This window comes from Pelophylax lessonae (genome assembly GCF_965119305.1).
Source record: "Pelophylax lessonae genome assembly, chromosome: 3".
NCBI classification, from domain to species: Eukaryota; Metazoa; Chordata; class Amphibia; order Anura; family Ranidae; genus Pelophylax; species Pelophylax lessonae.
Window position 1 is genome coordinate 499,957,416 of NC_138770.1, and position 16,867 is coordinate 499,974,282.

Consider the following 16,867-nt stretch of genomic DNA (forward strand, 5'->3'; position numbering starts at 1 on the left):
GCCACTGAAAGAAGACTGGCATATCGTGTCCCGGAAGAGACAATCTAGGCCGAGATCTACCCATGGGGGCTCAAGCGCTTAAATCAACTTCACCCTTCAAGTGTCCATGGCCATAGGAAATGTTAATTCCTCCTGGCCCTCCGTACGCTCGTAGTCGGTTTAACCCGACCACAAACCGCAGAGACGGTTCCTTTCTTAGTTTTTGGTTTTCCTTTTTCCCTTTGTTTGGCATTGGCACCTTCGCATCACCTTCCTGGACTCCCTCAACATGAAGAGCACTCTGATAATCATCTCCTGTCTGCTTTTCAGTCTTTGCTGACATTTCACAGAACCGACGGATTTGCCTCTCGTCTACAACCTCCTGAGTAATGACCATCAAGTTGTTGTCAATTAACGCCAATGGACTCATCCTGCGAAGCGACCTTCACTGTGGCAGGAAGCTACAACATCCAAGGCCGACATCCTCGCTGTGCAGGAGACTCATTTTCGTGCTGGCTCCCACCCGTCTTGTTCCCACAAGGACTTTTCCCAAATTCTGCTGGCGTCTGATTCCGTGAAGCAACGTGGAGTCCTACTGGCGTTCCGGAGTTCCCTTACGGTTGCACTGCATACCTCTGTTTTTGATCCTAATGGTCGGTATATAATCGCTGTCTGTGATGTTAACGAGTTACCGTTGACCATTGTTAACGTCTACGCTCCCAATACCCACCAACTTCACTTCATGCGACCACTACTCAAGCAAGTATACAAGATACGGAGGGGACATCTTTTGTTGTGTGGAGACTTTAACCTTGTTGCCGACCCCGGGTTGGACTCTTCGGCGTCCCCCCGGGGCCGGCAACCTGGACTGGGGAATCTCCTACATGCCGAACAATTGTTTGACGTTTGGCGGTGTCAGCACGCCACGGAGAGGGATTACTCATTCTTCTCACCCAGACATACTTCCTACTCTAGACTGGATATGTTCCTGGTGGATAGGTTCCTCCTGAGTAAGGCCTCCTCCTCTGGGATTGGGACTATCTCTTGGTCTGACCATGCGGGGGTCACACTCTCCATTGAGGAAGCTGCGAGAGTTGCTCCTCCGGGAATATGGAGATGTGACACCCAAATGCTGCAAGAACCGGGTTGTTTTTCTCGAATATCTGATAGCTTACGTGAATTTTTTGTTCTCAATGCTCCCTCTGTCTCCAACCCTTGGGTGCTGTGGGGTGCACATAAGGCCTTTGTTAGGGGGCAGTGCATCCAGCAGCAGGCGAGGCTTCGGAGGCAGAGGGTGGCAAGGTTGTCCAACTTGCTGGATAAAATACAAACGTTGGAGGTGCGCAACAAGCAATGCTCTTCAACGAGCATTTCATCTGAACTGACTCAGCTCCGCCAGGAACTTCGTCTTGTGCTCCTGGAACAGTCAGATAAACATCTGAACTTCTTGAAGCTCAAGCACTATTCCCAGGCCAATAAGGAAGGTAAATATTTAGCATCACAAGTCAAGCGTAGGCAGGCTAAGGCTAGGATCCCCTTTCTCTTACATCCCGAGACTAAACACAAGATTACGCACCCACAGGCCATTGCTGACGAGTTTGCCAGCTTTTATAGCGCCCTTTATAATTTGAGTCCGAACCGACCACGGAATGTATAGAGGCCTTTCTAAAATCGATTAAGTTGCCCTCACTATCGCCATCCCAACTAGAAACACTTAACTTACCTTTCACTGTAGACGAGATTCGCGCCAGTATTCGCTCCCTTCCTAAAGGCAAATCACCTGGACCGGATGGTCTTCCTAACGAATTCTATCGCCTTTTTTTTACACACATAGGTCCGACTCTCACAGATGTGTTCAACAAAGCCATGGTGGAATCTTCCCTCCCTTCCGATATTTTGGGCGCACATATTGTAACACTCCCTAAACCAGGTAAAGACCCTGTATCTCTGGCCAACTTCCGTCCGATTTCTTTGTTGAATTCGGACGCTAAAATTTATGCTAGAATTCTCTCCAAGCGGATCCAACAATTCCTACCTTCACTAATTGGAAAAGACCAGCTGGGCTTTACTCCGGGTCGGCAGACTTCGGATGCCACCAGGCGGATGGTAGATATACTGCATGTTGCCCAGACCTACAAATCTCCCTCCCTTTTCTTAACTTTAGAAGCCGAAAAGGCATTTGACAGGGTGCATTGGGGGTATATGTCATCCACCCTTCGTAAATGTGGTTTCTTGGGCCCTATTCTGTCTGCCATCTTAGCTTTGTACTCTTCTCCTTTGGCGCAGGTTTACACGTCGGGTTCCCTGTCTAGACGCTTCTCCATCTCGTATGGCACCAGGCAGGGGTGTCCTCTATCACCGACCATATTTAATTTGCTAATTGAACCCCTAGCTGAAAAGATTAGGTCCCACCCCCTTATCACCGGCTTAAGTGAGTCACTCCCTAACTCACACCATAAAATAACGCTTTTTGCAGATGATGTTATCTTAATGCTTACAGATCCCTCCAAATCGCTACCGGCAGCATATGAGGTGCTGTGCTCGTTTAGCTAAGTGTCGTATTACAAACTAAATGTGTCCAAGTCCACGATTTTAAATCTCTGTGTCGACTCCACTACACAAGCCGTGCTACAATCCGATATACCCATTCCTTGGACGTCAGAAAGCATCCACTACCTATAGGCATAGACATCCCCTCGGACATTTCGAACTTACTGCCACTCAACTTACATAGGTTATTAAATAAAATTACGGTAGATACTTCCCAACTGCACACTAAATACCTTTCCTGGAGTGGACATCTAGCAACGTACAAAATGTACATTCTTCCCCAGCTGTTGTACCTCTTTCGGGCTCTACCTATCCCAATCCCGGTCACACACTTGGCAAAACTGACTGCCCACATGAGACATTTAATTTGGGACAACAGGAGAGTACGCTGTGCGTCCTCTGTTTTGTCACAAAGGAGACACCTCGGAGGTGCTGCCATGCCGGATATTCCAGCATATTACTGGGCCACTATCCTAGCACAAACGAAGCACTGGGTCACACCAATGGATAGACCACTTTGGGCCATATTGGAGGCTGACATATCTCCATTTCCTGACCTACAACTGATGCTCCTTAGTGACAAATGGATCACTTGGGACATGTCGCGTTTGCCCCCCACAATGCAAGCGTCATTTAGGGCATGGCGCAGATCGGTATCCTCTGTCTCGGACCGTGACATCCTCCATTTGCAGAAAATCCCGCTTGCGTTACTGGCCACACAAATTCCAGACCTACCGCTTCGCCCCTTTCACTCCAGAAACGTAACATTATTGCGCAATTTTACCAAGGGACTTCTCTATTCTCTCCTACAGACTTGACAGCTAAGTATGCCCTTCCACAGTCACTTATTTTTCACGTATTTCGTATCCATCACTTCCTAACACAGCACCCCCTGCAGACATTGCTGGTGGATGGCAAGCTCTGGGATCTCTTGGAATCTCAGCGTGGGCCGTCCCCCAGGCTATCCCAATACTACTATGTATTATTGGATGATGAGAAGTTCTACAAGTCAGCTCAGATGTTTAAATGGGACAGGGACCTCAGGACGAGTTTCACCATATCCCAATGGAAATTGGCAATGTCTTCTTCCACTGCCCACACCCATTGTGTCAATCATTGGGAGATGATGCTAAAAATAGTCCACAGGTGGTACTACACTCCATACCGACTGGTGGGCTTCTCACCGTCCTATTCTCAACTCTGTTGGAGAGGTTGTGGCCAAATGGGCACGCTTCTCCATATTCTCTGGTCATGCCCATCCCTTACCAGTTTTTGGAGTCAGGTATTTAAATATATGGCGGCTCATACTGGCTGTCTGCTTAAACCAACTCCAGCCCTTGCCGTATTGAACTTTGGTATTGAAAACATTCCGCATCAATACAGACCATGGTCCATGCATGTACTCCTGGCCGCTAGATCAATTATCCTGCGGAACTGGAGATCTATAGAATCACCAAATTTATCAGATGTGACATCTTTGCTACATGTGAATTATAAATTTGAGAAAACAATAGCGTCCAACTCCCTCTCCATGTCTAGATTTAGACAGTACTGGGAATTTTGGTCACCTACGTGAGCTGATACGACTTAATGTCGTTGTTATTGATGTGAATAATATGGTTCTTTCTTTCTTCTTGTCTGATTATATCCAATGTGTATCTCATGCTGAACTCTTTTGATGCATTGCCATGCCACTTGCCCTCTTTGTTTATTGTGTTTGTTTGTCTTTTGAAAATCAATAAAAATAATTTTGAAAGAAAAAATAACACGGCCAGCACCAGAAAAAAAGGACAAGCCTGCCCTGCCTGCACAGGACCATGTCCTTGGTCACCACTTTTCACTGTTGACACAGAGGCTGCTTGCCCTCTTTCATTGGCCTGTGAGCGTTAGCCTCGCCTTGTTGGCCTTTCGGACATGATGTGGATTTTGGGGGAATTTTATAACTGTTTATTATAGAATGTGGGATGGAAATTGGATGCTTGGGTGCAATGATTTTATGCTGGGTGCACTATAAACTGTTTTATTATTGTAAATTTTAAAGAAATATTGCTAGAGATGAAGTAGAAAGCACCACATCCCTTTGTTTAAAGTAGCTACAATGGAGGGGGGCAAAGTGGGACTTTAACGGTGCAAAATGATGGAGAAAAATCTGAATTCTCAAAAATTGTACATTTTATTACACATAGGAGGTGAGGACAAGACAGTACATCAATATAAAATGATAAAATCAAGAAAATGCACTCTAAAATATCAACTCTACATGTTTCGCCATCTTCATAATAGCTTCTTCAGGAGTTTTCATAGACATTTCTCGAGAGTGAACATTTCTAGGTAGCAAAAGGAAAGAACATAAAAGACATAGCATGTGTATATACATAGGGCTTGTGACAGAACCCACTGTCACTGTGTGTTTTGGAGGGGACTGTGCGCAAGCCTCCTACCAACAGACTATGGGCCAGAAGCTACTGGAGTTTGGCGCTGCAGCCTTTTGACTTTACCATCCACTACTGCCCTGGGAAGCAAAATGGCAACGCTGATGGGTTGTCCCAGCAAATGGAACTCAGCCCCTAACCTAAATCCGGACATCCCCAAGTTGACCTGAAAAGGGTCAAGCCGGGTCTGCCGGAGTGTTCCACAAGGGGGGAGCACTGTGACGGATCACCCTGTCCCTGGATTGTAAACCCCTTCATTTCATTTTCCTACGAGTTTGGGACATTGGCCTTTTATTGCATATTTTTTTCTCTTCATTCATCCTCAGAACAAAGGAAGATGGCAGGACTCATGGCATTGTGTTAATGTAATGTAATGTTACAGCCCATCCCCCCCCCCCTCCTGTTCCTGTGTCTAAGGGTGTGTATTCATGACACAGACACTTGTCTGAGCTGGAGACATCTCTCCGCAGGGGGGGTGTACTAAGACTGCCTGGTTCAAATGTACAAATGTTCAGTTCTCATTGGTTGGTCCTTGTCTCATTCCCCCCCCCCTTGCAGGGCTAAGGGGAGTGCCCCTTAGCCGTGTGTAACTGTTGTCTTGGAATGTAATAAACAGTTTAAGCTCTGCATGGTTAACCCTCAACACCTGTGTGGATTGTCTCGTGATTGAGGGGTTACGGGCTGGGTATGGCTTCTCCGCAGGCTGTGGGTGCGTTTGGAGGACAGGAGACACAGTTTCAGCGGATGTACCCACCTGGGGTACAAAGATCCGTTACAGGGCTTATCTCAATGGTCCTAAAGTTGAGTGCCCAATTGATTTACATATTAGAAAAACAATGATACCAATAAAAGTACCTTAAGATGACCTGAACCCTTTCTTATGCCGCAGGTGGAGGCAATAAAGGTGACGCCACCCAAGCGAGCACACAGGGGGAGGGGAACCGAGACATCCAACCTCTTAAAGTTGACCCATAGAGAGGGTGACAGCCAAGCTAGGAATGATGGGTAGAAATAATGAGACCAGAGCATGGAAATACACTTCAACCCAAGATTGCTATATCTCCAGTTGTATAGGACTGAATATCAGGTTGAAAAATTGCTAAAGTATTCACCTGATTATAATGAACGTGCAGTTGATTCACTGGGTACCACAATGTAAGAAAGCAGGGAGGGAAAACAAAGTTTCCTTAGTATCCCCAAATGGGAGGTATCCCTTAAAGAAAAAATTGAGTTTATTAATAACAATGACAAACGCAATGCGGGTCTGTCAAAAGTTTGAGGGTATGCATACTTACCCAAAATTGGCAAAATTGGGCACATGGGTTATCATGCAGTATTCAAAAGTTCACCGCCATTGTAATTGAACAAATTTTCCAATAGTACACTCAAAATGAAAGAGACTGCATGGGAGGAAAAAGAAGAGAGAGGCATAGAGGGACATAGTCAGCATCTAATATACAAAAGATGTAAGGAGAGAAGCAGGGTTTAGAAGATTTCATTTACCGCAAATGGTCTCAAAGCTCATATGTCGTTCCCCGGTGGTCTAGTGTAATACTGACCGTATTGCGCCGGCATTTATACACCCTCTCCACTCCCTCGGCGTCTGACGTCACCGAGGGAGTGAGAGCGAGGTACGCCCAGTGGTCCAATGGAGACCGAAGAGGAAGTGCGTCACTCAACTTTAGGACCATTGAGATAAGCCCTATGTATATACACATGCTATGTCTTTTATGTTCTTTCCTTTTGTTACCTAGAAATGTTCACTCTCGAGAAATGTCTATGAAAACTCCTGAAGAAGCTATTATGAAGATGGCGAAACATGTAGAGTTGATATTTTCGAGTGCATTTTCTTGATTTTATCATTTTATATTGATGTACTGTCTTGTCCTCACCTCCTATGTGTAATAAAATGTACAATTTTTGAGAATTCAGATTTTTCTCCATCATTTTGCACCGTTAAAGTCCCACTTTGCCCCCCTCCATTGTAGCTACTTTAAACAAAGGGATGTGGTGCTTTCTACTTCATCTCTAGCAATATTTCTTTAAAATTTACGATTAGGGATTACATTTCCCATTACCCCCGTATTGCTGGAGAAAAATGTGTATTCATTGTGTTAATTAAGTTTAGTTTGTTCTTGCTACATATATATATATTTTTTGTTTTATTCTATGAGGTATTTTTACTTGTAGACATTCCTTAGCTAAGTTTAAGTGGTATTGTGACTTAGAAACCTCTCCCCCAGTGGCCCCGGTTCTTGTAACCATGGATGTCTACTGTGGGAGAGATTTCGATGAATTAATGGACAAGTTCCATCAGGCTCAAAGTTCATCAGTGGGAGGAATTACCCTTGACCACTTCTTTTCGAGATTGCGCAGATTACTGGAAAAAAAATCCAAGATATTTTGGAATAAAAAATATTTTTTGAAGTATATTGATGAAAAACTGGTCCCTTGGGGACTAAGAATTCAGATTTTCCCTCTAATTAAAACAGTTAATGCCGAATTAAAAAGTGAATGGGAATCAAATCTACATTCCTGTTCTCTAAAAATGATGAATTTATTATGCTCACAATATACCAAAGACTTGGAAATTGTGAACAATGATATCAAACAACTCTATCTAGACAGTGCCACATTATTAAATGATCCCTCCTTCTCTCAGAGAGATAACAAAATGCAAAAACAATTAGAAATGTTTGTAGGCAATTTGATCAAGACTAAAAAAAAGAAATTTGCCAGAGATAAGCAAGCATATCAACAGGATGAAGCTTATCACTGGACCAGAGAAAGAAATAACAAACGTATAACAAAAAATGCATATAAAAACCCCCATTCAAGCTCTTTTCATTCACAAATAAACACTAATGATGTGAGTGATTCGGACTTATCATCCCAATCATCTACATCATCTTCCCACACTAAGTCCCAATGTCACACAAAAATGAATGGTTCCTATAAGCGCAAAATAGAAAACAAAAAAGATTCTAACACTTCCTCTAAACGCACTCCACTTTTCCCTCTGGAACATCACCAGCAATTTCACCAATCTCCCTCCCAACCATCACAAAATCTTGATGAGTTAGCCATTGAAAATTCAGTAGCTACCCCAAGTCTTAATGCTACACATTCCCTTAAGATGAGTCACAGCACAGTGGTGAATAATGAAATTCGCACGGCACCTATTTTTCAGCCCTCAAAAAATCAATCTAGTTAGCAACTACCTTCTGAGCTTCAGACCTCAGATTCTGATGCCTTGAAAGTTATTAACTTATCCAGTAAAAAACTGGATGAAACCCAAATATATGTTCTATCTCTTGGTCTAACCTTTTGTCCTACTCAAAAAATCGATATCTTTGAGCTAATTAAGGATGTTCACCTGTTTGCTCGTAGATTGATGTTTAAAGTAAATTATGATAAAGACAATCAATCCATAGCAGATCAACTGACCAAATCTAATTGCTTACCTGCACAAGACCAGGAACTGTCTCTGGCCAAAATGTAGGCACTCAATGATTTGATGGAACTCTGGGAAGAAGGAGACTCATCAGGTTGGCCTTTTTCTGATGAATTAACGGATCAGACGGCCACTCTAGAAAATTGTGAAGCGGAGCCCATCTTTCCTCCTCCATCCTTATATAAATCCAAATCCCAATTTTTTCCTCTATTGCAATCTAACCCTAACATTTGGGCCTTTACCCAACAAGTGATTAGGGAAATTCAGAAGACTAAGTGGAAAGATGTGAATTCCTCCAACCTGAATGATAGTCAGATTAGGGCTATTCAATCACTTCAAAACGACTCCTCCCTTACAATAAAACCCTCAGACAAGGGCGGAAACGTCGTTGTAATGGACACATTAGTTTCCTAGCAAGAATAATCATCAAATATCGTCAGCTTATCTTTGAAGCCTATTCTAGAGCCTTGATAGACAAGAACACTTGGGAATTTTTGAATATCAAGGATCCTAAAACCCCTACTATGTATGCCTTACCTAAGGTTCACAAAAACCTCAAAAAACCCCCAGGGAGACCAATAGTCTCTGGTAATGGCGGTCTAACGGAACGAGCGAGCCAATTAGTGGATGATTACCTGCGTCCCCATGTACTGGCTTTGCCTTCCTACATTAGGTACACTAGTGATCTCATCAAAGCCATTGATGGCATCCAAGTCCCTGAGGAGGCATGGCTAGTGGGCATTGATGTAGAGGCCCTCTACAACTCCATCCCACATCATTGTGGGGTTCGAGTTGTGGAGGGCTTCTTATCAGAAAGAGGAGATTCTTCAGTGGAATACAATGCCTTTGTCATCTCACTTCTTAGATTTATTTTGTCCAATAATGTCTTCTTGTTCAATGGCTCCCATTACCTCCAGGTGCAGAGTGTGGCTATGGGGACCAAGTGTGCCCCCTCATATGCCAACCTGCACCTGGGGGGATGGGAGCGTGACCTTTTTTCCAGGGATAACCTGGAGTCTCTTTTATCTTGTATACTCCTTTTGGAGAAGATTTATTGATGACATTTTTATGATTTGGACAGGTTCTCTAGGCATGCTGTTGAGATTTTTTGAGGTGTTGAAAGTCAATGACTTCAATCTCAAATTTACCTACACTTATAGCCAAAGGTCTTTGGACTTTTTGGATATTACCATTTATGTAGATGAAGATGGCATTTTGGGTTCCACCCTCTTCCGTAAAACCACTGCAGGTAACACTATACTGAGGGCAGACAGTTCCCATCCTCAACCTTTGGTATCCAGTATACCATATAGCCAGTATTTAAGATTATTAATTGTACGAAATCTGAAGATTTTGAGAGAGAAGCCAAAAACTTACAGAGGAGACTTTTATGTAGAGGCTACAGTAGGGCTTGTTTGAAAAAATCTTATCATAGAGCGAAAAAATGGAACAGGACTGACTTGATTTTTGGCAAAAAGACAAAGAATAAAACCAATACTGATGGGGTACGTCTAATTACACGATATTCTGGTCAACATGACCAGGTACGGTCAATTCTTAAAAAATTTTGGTACCTCTTAGAGGCAGATGAAAAGGTATCTAAATTCATTGATGCCCGCCCCCAGATAACTTTTAAAAGGTCTCGCTCCTTAAGGGACCAATTGGTTCATAGTCATTATGCTCCTTCAAAGAAATGTAAAAAAACACTTACAGGCACATATTCCTGCAGAAAATGCAATTTCTGCAGATATCTGCCTAATTTAAGTGAAATTATCCTTCCCAATGGAAAATTGTATAGACCGAATTTCTATGCAAACTGTCAAACAGTAGGAATTGTCTATATAATGTATTGCAGTTGCAAAGCCTTCTATATAGGCAAAACAAAAAGGCCTTTTTTTAATCGAATTCGTGACCATGTCAAACTTGTCAAGAACAAAAAGTTTGAAAGTCCCATTAGCCGACATATGGGTTTATACCATGGCTTTGATGATAGGATGAAAGAGGTGGAAGCGTAGATAGAAATTTGTGCAACATGAAACCAAGTGGATATTTAATTTATCGGCTATTCAGTATCCTGGTATAAATGAATCCATTCGTTTCAAACCCTTTCTTGGCTAGGTAATGTCAATTGCATTTATTGCTGATTCAGCACAGGATTTCTGATGCTGGCCAGCATTTTGGATTTTGAACCCTTGTTACAAAGTCCCCCTTTTCTAGGTGCCTATATTGGCACATGACATACATTTTGGTAAAATTGCCTTACAACAATTATATGTTTATTTTTTCAGATGTAGTTTATCTACCGTTCAAAGAACAAGAACATTTTGTGATTTGCCTATTGGATATCTTTTCCTGACCCCTGCCGTCATGTGGATGCGATTGTGGGTGGCAGACCCTAAGGTGAGCGCATTGGGGGACTCATTGGATCCGAGCCTATTTCCAGCCTCTGTCCTTGTTGCCCATATGGGCACCCGCGGTGCCCTACACTTATTTTCCAGGAAAATTGGTCCAACCTGGTCAGTAGCAGCACCGCTTTTATACTCCCAGGTGTCCTTCAATGGAGTTTCATAAAACCTCTTCTTTCTAATTTTCATTTCTATCACAATACTGACTGATTTACTAATTGGGTTAATCTCCTTCTTTATGACCTTTTGTGTTTTTAGATTTTCCCCATTATACAGGCATTGTGGATATATCTTTTGAAATCCGGCCTTTAATAATGCTGTCAGTTTCATTTGGATCCATTTCAGATTGTCTTTGGCGATCTGTTACCTTCCCTGCATACATTATGTCCGGACCGGATGTTGCCATACCCGACCTTCCGGTTCCGGCGGAATAATGTGATGCGGTCGCGTCTTGATGACGCACTTCCTCTTCGGTCTCCATTGGACCACTGGGCGTACCTCGCTCTCACTCCCTCGGTGACGTCAGACGCTGAGGGAGTGGAGAGGGTGTATAAATGCTGGCGCAATACGGTCAGTATTACACTAGACCACCGGGGAACGACATATGAGCTTTGAGACCATTTGCGGTAAATTAAATCTTCTAAACCCTGCTTCTCTCCTTACATCTTTTGTATATTAGATGCTGACTATGTCCCTCTATGCCTCTCTCTTCTTTTTCCTCCCGTGCAGTCTCTTTCATTTTGAGTGTACTATTGGAAAATTTGTTCAATTACAATGGCGGTGAACTTTTGAATACTGCATGATAACCCATGTGCCCAATTTTGCCAATTTTGGGTAAGTATGCATACCCCCAAAATTTTGACAGACCCGCATTGCGTTTGTCATTGTTATTAATAAACTCCATTTTTTCTTTAAGGGATACCTCCCCTTTGGGGATACTAAGGAAACTTTGTTTTCCCTCCCTGCTTTCTTACATTGGGGTACCCAGTGAATCAACTGCACGTTCATTATAATCAGGTGAATACTTTAGCAATTTTTCAACCTGATATTCAGTCCTATACAACTGGAGATATAGCAATCTTGGGTTGAAGTGTATTTCCATGCTCTGGTCTCATTATTTCTACCCATCATTCCTAGCTTGGCTGTCACCCTCTCTATAGGTCAACTTTAAGAGGTTGAATGTCTCGGTTCCCCTCCCCCTGTGTGCTCGCTTGGGTGGCGTCACCTTTATTGCCTCCACCTGCGGCATAAGAAAGGGTTCAGGTCATCTTAAGGTACTTTTATTGGTATCATTGTTTTTCTAATATGTAAATCAATTGGGCACTCAACTTTAGGACCATTGAGATAAGCCCTATGTATATACACATGCTATGTCTTTTATGTTCTTTCCTTTTGTTACCTAGAAATGTTCACTCTCGAGAAATGTCTATGAAAACTCCTGAAGAAGCTATTATGAAGATGGCGAAACATGTAGAGTTGATATTTTCGAGTGCATTTTCTTGATTTTATCATTTTATATTGATGTACTGTCTTGTCCTCACCTCCTATGTGTAATAAAATGTACAATTTTTGAGAATTCAGATTTTTCTCCATCATTTTGTACCGTTAAAGTCCCACTTTGCCCCCCTCCATTGTAGCTGTTTTATTATTGTGTTTTATTTTTGTGGGATATTTTTATAACTTTTTAGCATAGAGTGTGGAAAGGGAATATGGTGCTTGGGTGCAATATTTGTGTGCTTGGTGCACTATAAACCGTTTTATTATATATTTTTATGAATAAAGAAAAAATTAATAAAGCCAAACAAAAAAGAAAACACCTGCAGAGGCAGAAGGAATGGTGTCTGAGATGCACAAGGGGGTACAGCAATTATGTCCCTAATATTAGTGCTGGTTCACCACCAAACAAAAAACACCCACGTCTGAAGCAGAAGGAATAGCGCCTGAGATTTACAACGGATTACAGCAATTATGCCCCTAATACTAATAGTGCTGGTGGTCACCAACAAAACACCCACTCTTGGAGCAGAAGGAATAGCATCTGAGATGCACAAGGGGGCAGCAATTATGCCTTTAATATTATTAGTGCTGCTGCGCAAAAAAAAAAAAAATTGCTGCTCACACAGAAGGACGCATTAGCACCTGTGACAAAGAAGGGGGAGAACTAATATTGCAGCAAAAGAACCTGATGCTGAAAAAAAAAATGAAAAATGGCTGCTGACGCAGAAGGATGCACTAGCGCCTGTGACAAAGAAGGGGGAGAACTAATATTGAAGCAACAGAACCCGATGGTGCAAAAAAAATCGCAGCTGGCGCAGAATGACGCACTAGTGCCTGTGACAAAGAAGGGGGAGAACTAATATTGCAGCAACAGAACCTGATGCAGCAAAAAAATAAATAAAAAATTGAAAAGCAAAATATATATATATATATCAATCAAATAAAAAAGGGTACCATTGGGATGACACAGATGTGTTGTATACAATACACTTCAGTGGCTCCACTACAATCACAGCACAGCACTAAACTGACTGCACTACACTGTGTAACATAAGAATCAGCCCTACACTACACTGCACTTATTGATATATATCCTGCAATAACTGATGAATATATACACTCAACTATCTGAGATATACTGCAATAGCTGAATAATATATATATATATATATACTACACTGGCTGATCTATTACTAGATAAAACGCACAATCCACTAACTACCTGCCTAATCTCACTCCTATCATGCCCTAACACACTCTGCACGGCTGCTGTGCAAGCAGCAACTTTATATAGTGTGGGGCGTGGACTTAGCCCCTGAACCATGATTGGCTAAAGGCACCCTGTCTTTGGCCAATCATGGTTCTGACAGGACACTGTGCTGTGATTGGTCAAAGCATACAGGTCATGTGCATGCTTTGGCCAATCATCAGTAATTTATTCACTGCACCAGCGCAGTGCATTATGGGGCGCTCATCGGCAGGCAAACTTCCTGCCGAGTGTCCCATTTGTTCGTGTGTTCAGCGAATGCATGAACGCCGATATTCTAGTCGAACTTGAACTTGAAACACATCCCTAGATTTTAGCATCTGGAACTGCCTCCCCTTCCAGCCACATACTACTCCCAAGGGTTCTGGGGATGGAAAACTATCTGTTAAGGGTTGATGTATGTCTTGCTCTGCTTCAATGCCTCAAAAACTGCCAGAATCCTCCTCCTCCCTCCTCCTCCCTCTCCTCTTGTGTGTTCTGTGGCATGGTAAGAAGGGTGTCTGCATAAAGCGGGCCTTGAGAGGAAAGTCCTGCTCTTCCTCCTGCTGCTCTGTCTTGAGTGCCCTTTCTATAATGCCACGTGGAGTCTGCTCCAGCAGGAACTCAACAGAGATTGTGTCACTGATGCATGCATTGTCACAGCTCACTATCCTTTTGGTCTCCTTAAATGGTGACAGTACAATGCATGCATCCTTTATCAGCAGCTATTGGCATGGGAAAAAAGGCTTGCCTGAGCCTGTTGTTGTGCCATACTTACACAGGTATTCAATGACAGCCCTCTGCTGCATGTGGAGCCGCTGCAACATTGCCAATGTCGAGTTCCACCTGCTGGGCATGTCACAAATCAGGTGGTTTGCGTGCAGGTGGAATTCCCGCTGAACTTTAGCCTACCTAGCACTGGCTGTGTATGACTGCCTGAAATGACTACAGACTCTTCTTGCCTGCTTTAGCAGATCTTCCAACCATGCGTACCTATTTAAGAAAAGCTGCACCACCACATTTAGGACATGTGCCAGGCACTGTCTAAGGGCGGACAGGAGGTTTGTGCCATTATCACACAACACCATTCCTGGCTCCAGCTGGCATGGGGTGAACCACCTCTGGGCCTACCCCTGCAGAGCTGCAAGAATTTCTGCTCCGATGTGGCTCCTGTTTCCCAAGGCAGACCAGCTGAAGCACTGCACGGCACCTTTAAGACTGACTCATTGACTAGCCCCTTGAACGCATATGGGGTACTTGTGGCTTGTAGCACAATTCAGCAGAGGAGGGCATGGAGGAGGTGGGGAAGGGGGTGGAACTGACAAATATTGCATTATCACCACTGGCTGTATGGAGACATGGTGACTCAACAAGCTGCAGCACTAAGCCCTGTCCTGCATCCTTCTGAGTTGCAAGCTGTGACGAGACCAACCTCGCCACATTGCATTGGAGGAGCCTGGTTGCCCGCCTGCTGCCTTTGGATTATGGACCGGCAGCTAAAGGGTTAATTTTACGGTGCAGAAGGATTTATTTCTCCCTTTCTGCACAGCCGTTCGGTAGATTCTATCTACCGAACAAACAGCCCCTGGTTCTAATTCGTATGGATTTGGTGAATGCAGGGTGTTGAACACTGAAAATATGGGTTTGGACTACTACAAATCGGACAGTCATATTCAAGAATAATGTCTCCCTTGTAATATGAAGAAACAGGAAGTCAACTCCTAATATGGTCATTACAGGAAGTTCTGAGGAGACGGGCTGTCTGAGGTGGCTCCCCATTCACCTTTTGTCAGGTGTGCTAATGACCTCACCTGTTGTCTGCTAAGGGAGGTATTGACACTCAGAGTAATGTGTATTGAGGGCTTGTTAGGGAACCATTGTTCTGTGTCTGACTATAGTTTACATTGATTGACCCCTGGGGCTTCTGTCTCCTTGCATTGGTCAAAGCTATCTGACCAATCCCGGTTGACTCATTTTCAAGTCCTCATTTGCATAGCAGACCTCCTGGTCAAGCTATCTGACCAATCACTACTGACTCATTTTCGAGCCCTCATTTGCATGTCTGGAGAGGACCTTATTGGGAACTGCAGGTACTGTGAAATTGACCAATGGGAAAGCGGTTGTTGGGGGAAGGATGTTCCAATTTCTGTATATAAGTGTGCTGTGTTCTTCCAATAAATGTTGATGTTGTTCCTGTTTTACCCTCAACTCGGAGCTTTGTCTCGTTCTTGGGGGGATTCACTGTATGCTGTTGGAGACTGATTGCTAGGAGTATAAGCTGATGTATGCTTTTCCTGTTCGTCTGCTAGCAGCTATTCGTGAGGTTCCAGGTTGGAGTGCTATTTTGTATCCAGTTCGGGAGTTTGGTGTTCTGCAGTAGCTGTACCTGTCTCTCAGAAAGGGGCTGTGACAGAACCCACTGTCACTGTGTGTTTTGGAGGGGACTGTGCGCAAGCCTCCTACCGACAGACTATGGGCCAGAAGATACTGGAGTTTGGCGCTGCAGCCTTTTGACTTTACCGTCCACTACTGCCCTGGGAAGCAAAACGGCAACGCCGACGAATTATCCAGGCAAACAGACATTGACTCTTTGGGACTTGTTACCCGACTAACTCAGGCACAGACCAGTTGGAGGTCTAGTACCTGGATTAGTCTACCTTTGGGGGGGAAGAGATGTGACGGTACTAGCCGTCACTATGGGTGACGGATCACCCTGTCCCTGGATTGTAAACCCCTTTGTGTCATTTTCTTATGAGTTTGGGACATTGCATTTTATTTTCCCTTTATTCATCCTCTGAACAACTGTCTCATGGCATTGAGTTAATGTAATGTAATGTTACAACCCATCCCCCCCCCTCCTGTTTCTGTGTCTAAGTGTGTGGATTCATGGCAGACAATGGTCTGAGTTGGAGACATCTCTCCGCAGGGGGTGTGTATTAAGACTGCTTGTTTCAAATGTACAAATGTTCAGTTCTCATTGGTTGGTCTATGTTCCCTTCCCCCCCCCTTCTGTGGAAAGGCTAAGGGGAGTTTCCCTAACTGTATGTAAAACTGTGTCTTGGAATGTAATAAACAGTTTAAGCTCTGCATGGTTAACCCTCAACACCTGTGTGGATTGTCTCGTGATTGAGGGGTTACGGGCTGGGTATGGCTTCTCCGCAGGCTGTGGGTGCGTTTGGAAGACAGGAGACAGAGGTCCGGTGGATGTGCCCAGCTGGGGTACGAAGATCCGTTACATTGGTTGGCAGCGGTGGGATGTCTCCTGCAGTCCAGGACATCCAAACCACCACCAGGATTCAAGATC